General features: G+C 48.1%; 9 non-coding genes across 9 annotated transcripts; 4 read left to right on the top strand and 5 right to left on the bottom strand.

The window, feature by feature from the left end:
* Positions 1–646: 646 nt before the first annotated feature.
* On the bottom strand, positions 647–719 carry TRNAR-UCG (transfer RNA arginine (anticodon UCG)). The gene has a single exon. It is a non-coding gene; the product is annotated as a tRNA-Arg (tRNA).
* Positions 720–1,969: 1,250 nt separating this feature from the next.
* TRNAR-UCG (transfer RNA arginine (anticodon UCG)) lies at positions 1,970–2,042 on the bottom strand. Its single transcript has one exon. It is a non-coding gene; the product is annotated as a tRNA-Arg (tRNA).
* A 274-nt stretch (positions 2,043–2,316) lies between these two features.
* On the top strand, positions 2,317–2,426 carry TRNAL-CAA (transfer RNA leucine (anticodon CAA)). The gene is made up of 2 exons: positions 2,317–2,354; positions 2,381–2,426. It is a non-coding gene; the product is annotated as a tRNA-Leu (tRNA).
* An 866-nt stretch (positions 2,427–3,292) lies between these two features.
* Positions 3,293–3,365, bottom strand: TRNAR-UCG (transfer RNA arginine (anticodon UCG)). The gene has a single exon. It is a non-coding gene; the product is annotated as a tRNA-Arg (tRNA).
* Positions 3,366–3,639: 274 nt separating this feature from the next.
* TRNAL-CAA (transfer RNA leucine (anticodon CAA)) lies at positions 3,640–3,749 on the top strand. The gene is made up of 2 exons: positions 3,640–3,677; positions 3,704–3,749. It is a non-coding gene; the product is annotated as a tRNA-Leu (tRNA).
* Positions 3,750–4,615: 866 nt separating this feature from the next.
* Positions 4,616–4,688, bottom strand: TRNAR-UCG (transfer RNA arginine (anticodon UCG)). Its single transcript has one exon. It is a non-coding gene; the product is annotated as a tRNA-Arg (tRNA).
* Positions 4,689–4,962: 274 nt separating this feature from the next.
* TRNAL-CAA (transfer RNA leucine (anticodon CAA)) lies at positions 4,963–5,073 on the top strand. The gene is made up of 2 exons: positions 4,963–5,000; positions 5,028–5,073. It is a non-coding gene; the product is annotated as a tRNA-Leu (tRNA).
* Positions 5,074–5,939: 866 nt separating this feature from the next.
* TRNAR-UCG (transfer RNA arginine (anticodon UCG)) lies at positions 5,940–6,012 on the bottom strand. Its single transcript has one exon. It is a non-coding gene; the product is annotated as a tRNA-Arg (tRNA).
* A 274-nt stretch (positions 6,013–6,286) lies between these two features.
* Positions 6,287–6,396, top strand: TRNAL-CAA (transfer RNA leucine (anticodon CAA)). The gene is made up of 2 exons: positions 6,287–6,324; positions 6,351–6,396. It is a non-coding gene; the product is annotated as a tRNA-Leu (tRNA).
* Positions 6,397–7,500: the final 1,104 nt, after the last annotated feature.

Raw genomic sequence — 7,500 nt, 5'->3', positions numbered from 1 at the left:
CGGTCCTGCTGATGGCTTAAGGACCTTCCACGGCCCTGTCCAGCTCTCCTAGATTAACTGCCTTTCTCCCGGAATCTCCTCCACGCTCGTGAGACTATGCTGGGAGACATAGCAACCCTGCTGGCAATGGCATGTATTGATGTGCCATGCTGGAGGAGTTAGACTGCCTGTGCAACCTCTGTAGGGTCCAGGGATCGCCTCATGCTACCAGTAGTGACACGGACGCTAGCCAAATGCAAAACTAGTGAAAAACGCTCTGAAAAATAAAAAGATGAGCAGGGAAAAAACTGTATGTCAGTGGCCTCCGCCTGTAAAACCATTTCTCTTTTGGGGGTCATCTCATTGTTGCCCGTCCAGTGCACCTGTTGTTGATTTCATTAACACCAAAGCAGCTGAAAGTGATTAACAAAGCCCTGTGCTACTTAACTGACCAGATCAATAGCCCTGGAGTTTCATTGACTTGATACTATACTCTGAGTAAAAAGTCTTCCTTGAATTTTTTGGAGCAGGGTTCATGAAGATCAGAGAGTTGTGAGAGCTTTGCCAGGCCATGCTGTTAAATGTGACACTTGTGCTTGGGCCAAGAATAAATGGAGTGAGAATTTCACAAGTAAGGGCCAGTGGAATTGAAGAGCAACAAAGACACCGACCACGAAGGGACTTGAACCCTCAATCTTCTGATGCGAAGTCAGACGCCTTATCCATTAGGCCACGCGGTCTGCCGCAGCTCTTGCTCAACTTTGTGGCATGCGGACTAGGCCACCGGTTAAGGTTGACCTCTGACCTTTTCCAATACTCGCTTTGCTCCAGTGGATTTGCTAGACAAGATGTGAAAAGTTTGACTTGGTGCCAAGGTCATGCTTTAGGAAGGTCATTTGCAAGAGGTCCTAGGTGCACAGGGTTAATACAGCCCCTTCATGTTGCTAAGTGATTCCTAGAGCCCCACGTGTAGAGGACATTTCAAGAGGAAGGACAGGGAAGTTGGTGTCTCTTTTCAGGATGGCCGAGTGGTCTAAGGCGCCAGACTCAAGAGTTCCCTCTTCACATTGCGTGTGTGTTCTGGTCTCCAAATGGAGGTGTGGGTTCAAATCCCACTTCTGACAATCACATTTACTTTCCTCTACAACCACCGCAACCGCTCAGCTTTTCGGGGCTACCACAGAAACAACACTGCTCAAAACAAGGAAAGGAACACTTTTAAAGCACGTCACATCTCAATGGACAAACGTGGCATGCTGGATATCTGGACTTACATGCTGGAGATCATCTTCTCTGCCTCTGCCAGTGCTCATCCTGTTCCTCCTTGCACAAAGAAGCAGATACCGGTCCTGCTGATGGCTTAAGGACCTTCCACGGCCCTGTCCAGCTCTCCTAGATTAACTGCCTGTCTCCCGGAATCTCCTCCACGCTCGTGAGACTATGCTGGGAGACATAGCAACCCTGCTGGCAATGGCATGTATTGATGTGCCATGCTGGAGGAGTTAGACTGCCTGTGCAACCTCTGTAGGGTCCAGGGATCGCCTCATGCTACCATTAGTGACACGGACGCTAGCCAAATGCAAAACTAGTGAAAAACGCTCTGAAAAATAAAAAGATGAGCAGGGAAAAAACTGTATGTCAGTGGCCTCCGCCTGTAAAACCATTTCTCTTTTGGGGGTCATCTCATTGTTGCCCGTCCAGTGCACCTGTTGTTGATTTCATTAACACCAAAGCAGCTGAAAGTGATTAACAAAGCCCTGTGCTACTTAACTGACCAGATCAATAGCCCTGGAGTTTCATTGACTTGATACTATACTCTGAGTAAAAAGTCTTCCTTGAATTTTTTGGAGCAGGGTTCATGAAGATCAGAGAGTTGTGAGAGCTTTGCCAGGCCATGCTGTTAAATGTGACACTTGTGCTTGGGCCAAGAATAAATGGAGTGAGAATTTCACAAGTAAGGGCCAGTGGAATTGAAGAGCAACAAAGACACCGACCACGAAGGGACTTGAACCCTCAATCTTCTGATCCGAAGTCAGACGCCTTATCCATTAGGCCACGCGGTCTGCTGCAGCTCTTGCTCAACTTTGTGGCATGCGGACTAGGCCACCGGTTAAGGTTGACCTCTGACCTTTTCCAATACTCGCTTTGCTCCAGTGGATTTGCTAGACAAGATGTGAAAAGTTTGACTTGGTGCCAAGGTCATGCTTTAGGAAGGTCATTTGCAAGAGGTCCTAGGTGCACAGGGTTAATACAGCCCCTTCATGTTGCTAAGTGATTCCTAGAGCCCCACGTGTAGAGGACATTTCAAGAGGAAGGACAGGGAAGTCAGTGTCTCTTGTCAGGATGGCCGAGTGGTCTAAGGCGCCAGACTCAAGAGTTCCCTCTTCACATTGCGTGTGTGTTCTGGTCTCCAAATGGAGGCGTGGGTTCAAATCCCACTTCTGACAATCAAATTTACTTTCCTCTACAACCACTGCAACCGCTCAGCTTTTTGGGGCTACCACAGAAACAACACTGCTCAAAACAAGGAAAGGAACACTTTTAAAGCACGTCACATCTCAATGGACAAACGTGGCATGCTGGATATCTGGACTTACATGCTGGAGATCATCTTCTCTGCCTCTGCCAGTGCTCATCCTGTTCCTCCTTGCACAAAGAAGCAGATACCGGTCCTGCTGATGGCTTAAGGACCTTCCACGGCCCTGTCCAGCTCTCCTAGTTTAACTGCCTGTCTCCCGGAATCTCCTCCACGCTCGTGAGACTATGCTGGGAGACATAGCAACCCTGCTGGCAATGGCATGTATTGATGTGCCATGCTGGAGGAGTTAGACTGCCTGTGCAACCTCTGTAGGGTCCAGGGATCGCCTCATGCTACCAGTAGTGACACGGACGCTAGCCAAATGCAATACTAGTGAAAAAAGCTCTGAAAAATAAAAAGATGAGCAGGGAAAAAACTGTATGTCAGTGGCCTCCGCCTGTAAAACCATTTCTCTTTTGGGGGTCATCTCATTGTTGCCCGTCCAGTGCACCTGTTGTTGATTTCATTAACACCAAAGCAGCTGAAAGTGATTAACAAAGCCCTGTGCTACTTAACTGACCAGATCAATAGCCCTGGAGTTTCATTGACTTGATACTATACTCTGAGTAAAAAGTCTTCCTTGAATTTTTTGGAGCAGGGTTCATGAAGATCAGAGAGTTGTGAGAGCTTTGCCAGGCCATGCTGTTAAATGTGACACTTGTGCTTGGGCCAAGAATAAATGGAGTGAGAATTTCACAAGTAAGGGCCAGTGGAATTGAAGAGCAACAAAGACACCGACCACGAAGGGACTTGAACCCTCAATCTTCTGATCCGAAGTCAGACGCCTTATCCATTAGGCCACGCGGTCTGCCGCAGCTCTTGCTCAACTTTGTGGCATGCGGACTAGGCCACCGGTTAAGGTTGACCTCTGACCTTTTCCAATACTCGCTTTGCTCCAGTGGATTTGCTAGACAAGATGTGAAAAGTTTGACTTGGTGCCAAGGTCATGCTTTAGGAAGGTCATTTGCAAGAGGTCCTAGGTGCACAGGGTTAATACAGCCCCTTCATGTTGCTAAGTGATTCCTAGAGCCCCACGTGTAGAGGACATTTCAAGAGGAAGGACAGGGAAGTCAGTGTCTCTTGTCAGGATGGCCGAGTGGTCTAAGGCGCCAGACTCAAGAGTTCCCTCTTCACATTGCGTGTGTGTTCTGGTCTCCAAATGGAGGCGTGGGTTCAAATCCCACTTCTGACAATCACATTTACTTTCCTCTACAACCACCGCAACTGCTCAGCTTTTTGGGGCTACCACAGAAACAACACTGCTCAAAACAAGGAAAGGAACACTTTTAAAGCACGTCACATCTCAATGGACAAACGTGGCATGCTGGATATCTGGACTTACATGCTGGAGATCATCTTCTCTGCCTCTGCCAGTGCTCATCCTGTTCCTCCTTGCACAAAGAAGCAGATACCGGTCCTGCTGATGGCTTAAGGACCTTCCACGGCCCTGTCCAGCTCTCCTAGATTAACTGCCTGTCTCCCGGAATCTCCTCCACGCTCGTGAGACTATGCTGGGAGACATAGCAACCCTGCTGGCAATGGCATGTATTGATGTGCCATGCTGGAGGAGTTAGACTGCCTGTGCAACCTCTGTAGGGTCCAGGGATCGCCTCATGCTACCAGTAGTGACACGGACGCTAGCCAAATGCAAAACTAGTGAAAAACGCTCTGAAAAATAAAAAGATGAACAGGGAAAAAACTGTATGTCAGTGGCCTCCGCCTGTAAAACCATTTCTCTTTTGGGGGTCATCTCATTGTTGCCCGTCCAGTGCACCTGTTGTTGATTTCATTAACACCAAAGCAGCTGAAAGTGATTAACAAAGCCCTGTGCTACTTAACTGACCAGATCAATAGCCCTGGAGTTTCATTGACTTGATACTATACTCTGAGTAAAAAGTCTTCCTTGAATTTTTTGGAGCAGGGTTCATGAAGATCAGAGAGTTGTGAGAGCTTTGCCAGGCCATGCTGTTAAATGTGACACTTGTGCTTGGGCCAAGAATAAATGGAGTGAGAATTTCACAAGTAAGGGCCAGTGGAATTGAAGAGCAACAAAGACACCGACCATGAAGGGACTTGAACCCTCAATCTTCTGATCCGAAGTCAGACGCCTTATCCATTAGGCCACGCGGTCTGCCGCAGCTCTTGCTCAACTTTGTGGCATGCGGACTAGGCCACCGGTTAAGGTTGACCTCTGACCTTTTCCAATACTCGCTTTGCTCCAGTGGATTTGCTAGACAAGATGTGAAAATTTTGACTTGGTGCCAAGGTCATGCTTTAGGAAGGTCATTTGCAAGAGGTCCTAGGTGCACAGGGTTAATACAGCCCCTTCATGTTGCTAAGTGATTCCTAGAGCCCCACGTGTAGAGAACATTTCAAGAGGAAGGACAGGAAAGTCAGTGTCTCTTGTCAGGATGGCCGAGTGGTCTAAGGCGCCAGACTCAAGAGTTCCCTTCTTCAAATTGCGTGTGTGTTCTGGTCTCCAAATGGAGGCGTGGGTTCAAATCCCACTTCTGACAATCACATTTACTTTCCTCTACAACCACCGCAACCGCTCAGCTTTTCGGGGCTACCACAGAAACAACACTGCTCAAAACAAGGAAAGGAACACTTTTAAAGCACGTCACATCTCAATGGACACACGTGGCATGCTGGATATCTGGACTTACATGCTGGAGATCATCTTCTCTGCCTCTGTCAGTGCTCATCCTGTTCCTCCTTGCACAAAGAAGCAGATACCGCTCCTGCTGATGGCTTAAGGACCTTCCACGGCCCTGTCCAGCTCTCCTAGATTAACTGCCTGTCTCCCGGAATCTCCTCCACGCTCGTGAGACTATGCTGGGAGACATAGCAACCCTGCTGGCAATGGCATGTATTGATGTGCCATGCTGGAGGAGTTAGACTGCCTGTGCAACCTCTCTAGGGTCCAGGGATCGCCTCATGCTACCAGTAGTGACACGGACGCTAGCCAAATGCAAAACTAGTGAAAAACGCTCTGAAAAATAAAAAGATGAGCAGGGAAAAAACTGTATGTCAGTGGCCTCCGCCTGTAAAACCATTTCTCTTTTGGGGGTCATCTCATTGTTGCCCGTCCAGTGCACCTGTTGTTGATTTCATTAACACCAAAGCAGCTGAAAGTGATTAACAAAGCCCTGTGCTACTTAACTGACCAGATCAATAGCCCTGGAGTTTCATTGACTTGATACTATACTCTGAGTAAAAAGTCTTCCTTGAATTTTTTGGAGCAGGGTTCATGAAGATCAGAGAGTTGTGAGAGCTTTGCCAGGCCATGCTGTTAAATGTGACACTTGTGCTTGGGCCAAGAATAAATGGAGTGAGAATTTCACAAGTAAGGGCCAGTGGAATTGAAGAGCAACAAAGACACCGACCACGAAGGGACTTGAACCCTCAATCTTCTGATCCGAAGTCAGACGCCTTATCCATTAGGCCACGCGGTCTGCCGCAGCTCTTGCTCAACTTTGTGGCATGCGGACTAGGCCACCGGTTAAGGTTGACCTCTGACCTTTTCCAATACTCGCTTTGCTCCAGTGGATTTGCTAGACAAGATGTGAAAAGTTTGACTTGGTGCCAAGGTCATGCTTTAGGAAGGTCATTTGCAAGAGGTCCTAGGTGCACAGGGTTAATACAGCCCCTTCATGTTGCTAAGTGATTCCTAGAGCCCCACGTGTAGAGGACATTTCAAGAGGAAGGACAGGGAAGTCAGTGTCTCTTGTCAGGATGGCCGAGTGGTCTAAGGCGCCAGACTCAAGAGTTCCCTCTTCACATTGCGTGTGTGTTCTGGTCTCCAAATGGAGGCGTGGGTTCAAATCCCACTTCTGACAATCACATTTACTTTCCTCTACAACCACCGCAACCGCTCAGCTTTTCGGGGCTACCACAGAAACAACACTGCTCAAAACAAGGAAAGGAACACTTTTAAAGCACGTCACATCTCAATGGACAAACGTGGCATGCTGGATATCTGGACTTGCATGCTGGAGATCATCTTCTCTGCCTCTGCCAGTGCTCATCCTGTTCCTCCTTGCACAAAGAAGCAGATACCGGTCCTGCTGATGGCTTAAGGACCTTCCACGGCCCTCTCCAGCTCTCCTAGATTAACTGCCTTTCTCCCGGAATCTCCTCCTAGCTCGTGAGACTATGCTGGGAGACATAGCAACCCTGCTGGCAATGGCATGTATTGATGTGCCATGCTGGAGGAGTTAGACTGCCTGTGCAACCTCTGTAGGGTCCAGGGATCGCCTCATGCTACCAGTAGTGACACGGACGCTAGCCAAATACAAAACTAGTGAAAAACGCTCTGAAAAATAAAAAGATGAGCAGGGAAAAAACTGTATGTCAGTGGCCTCCGCCTGTAAAACCATTTCTCTTTTGGGGGTCATCTCATTGTTGCCCGTCCAGTGCACCTGTTGTTGATTTCATTAACACCAAAGCAGCTGAAAGTGATTAACAAAGCCCTGTGCTACTTAACTGACCAGATCAATAGCCCTGGAGTTTCATTGACTTGATACTATACTCTGAGTAAAAAGTCTTCCTTGAATTTTTTGGAGCAGGGTTCATGAAGATCAGAGAGTTGTGAGAGCTTTGCCAGGCCATGCTGTTAAATGTGACACTTGTGCTTGGGCCAAGAATAAATGGAGTGAGAATTTCACAAGTAAGGGCCAGTGGAATTGAAGAGCAACAAAGACACCGACCACGAAGGGACTTGAACCCTCAATCTTCTGATCTGAAGTCAGACGCCTTATCCATTAGGCCACGCGGTCTGCCGCAGCTCTTGCTCAACTTTGTGGCATGCGGACTAGGCCACCGGTTAAGGTTGACCTCTGACCTTTTCCAATACTCGCTTTGCTCCAGTGGATTTGCTAGACAAGATGTGAAAAGTTTGACTTGGTGCCAAGGTCATGCTTTAGGAAGGTCATTTGCAAGAG

Source organism: Staurois parvus, unplaced genomic scaffold (genome assembly GCF_062004578.1).
Source record: "Staurois parvus isolate SC_StPar_1 unplaced genomic scaffold, SC_StPar_1.0 ptg000691l, whole genome shotgun sequence".
NCBI lineage: Eukaryota > Metazoa > Chordata > Amphibia > Anura > Ranidae > Staurois > Staurois parvus.
The sequence above is the reverse complement of the archived record's forward strand: the minus strand, read 5'-3'. Positions and strand labels throughout refer to the sequence as shown.